The 1,537-nt window shown below is 36.1% G+C and overlaps 1 non-coding gene across 1 annotated transcript; it reads left to right on the top strand.

Annotated features, from left to right (window-relative positions):
• The first annotated feature begins 885 nt into the window (after nt 1-885).
• LOC127691748 (small nucleolar RNA SNORA17) lies at nt 886-1,017 on the top strand. Its single transcript, XR_007979344.1, has one exon. It is a non-coding gene; the product is annotated as a small nucleolar RNA SNORA17 (small nucleolar RNA).
• Nucleotides 1,018-1,537: the final 520 nt, after the last annotated feature.

Genomic DNA, 1,537 nt, shown 5'->3' with positions numbered 1-1,537 from the left:
GTCCTGAGTTCAATTCTCAGCAACCACATGGTGTCTCACAACCATCTATAATGAGATTTGATGCCCTCTTCTGTTATGTCTGAAGACAACAACAGTATACTCACATACATAAAATAAATAAATCTTACAAAACAAAAATTCTACCAAAAGAAAATTCACAAAAGGGGTGGACAACATTTGAAATGTAAATAAAGAATATAGCTAAAAAATAAAATTAAAAAATTAAAAAAAGGACAGCTCTTGGCATCCATTGTACAGGTCAAATAAGAGGACAGGGAAGAGAATTTTTATGCAAAACTATTGAATCCTTGAGTAAGAGCAGCTCACTAGGAAAACGTTACACTAAAATTGTGCTATTCAATTCAATGGATTAGCAACTAGAGCAGAGAAACAGGTAAAGCCCATATTTTAATCCTCAATATTAAAAGAATTAAGAAGAAAACATGGTCAGTATTTTAAACAATAAATTTAAAATAGAAAACAGAAACAGTGAATCAAATGTAAGTCAGAGTTTGCAGAATTTTCAATAGACTACCAAGAATACTAGAGATGGAAAACAACTTGGAGAAAAAATTATATTCACATAGTAGGAAAGAAAAAAATATGACCATAGTTTCCAAGACATCTGTAATAAAATTATTTCAATTTTTGTAATATGTTTGATAGAAAAAGGAACTATGCTAAAATCACAGTAAATTACTGTAAATATAAAAATCTAGTAAACAAAATTATAGCAATTAACAGTTAGAAGTAGTTCAGTCATAAAAGATAATTTAAATTCCAAACAGAGTAGATCAGGGACAAATTGTTTAATCACTTCTAGTAATAGAGATTTAAACTACACAAAACAAAGAAACAACACATATAGCTAATAGATTTTTTTCACCTTCTTCCAGAGGCTTTGCAGGTGTGGCTGCTCTATCACATGTGCTCCAGTAGGTAGCATTTAAAAGAGAGCCTATATCTATGTTCAGTGTTCTGACCTATGAACATCTGAATGAACAGTAGTCTAGCATTCCCTGAAAACAATAAAAGCCTGAACCACCACTAGTCTGTTTCATGGTCTTGGACAGGGAGCTAGCCTGAAATGATCACCAGATATGCATAGACCTGTGGGAAGCAGACCATGCCTGAAATGGCCTTCGCCTGGCACTGTAATGCATGAAAGGGGCATCAAACTCCTGAGACCATTGCTGATCTGATTCCAGACACTCAGTAATTGTGACACTGAGAAGAATACAGAAATGTTGGAGAAATGGGAAAAAAAAAAACAGAAGTATGTGGGCACAGTGAAGTACAGCCCAACTAGATACATGTAGATAGTGAGGAAAAGCCTGATGTAAGTAGCTAGTGATGGCACCTGGGACCAGGTTGGGGTCATGGCCTGTGCTGTCACAAGGAGCCACATCTGTCTGTGTCTGTGTCCCTACAGCAGCAGGGGTCTGTTACCATCAAAAGCCAGACAGATTAACTTTTTCTGGACTGATGGCCAGGTACTTGCTGATGCCTGAGTGCTCTATAGATCTAGAGCCAACCC

The sequence above is a fragment of the Apodemus sylvaticus genome, chromosome 8 (genome assembly GCF_947179515.1).
Source record: "Apodemus sylvaticus chromosome 8, mApoSyl1.1, whole genome shotgun sequence".
In the NCBI taxonomy this organism is placed as follows: domain Eukaryota; kingdom Metazoa; phylum Chordata; class Mammalia; order Rodentia; family Muridae; genus Apodemus; species Apodemus sylvaticus.
The sequence above is the reverse complement of the archived record's forward strand: the minus strand, read 5'-3'. Positions and strand labels throughout refer to the sequence as shown.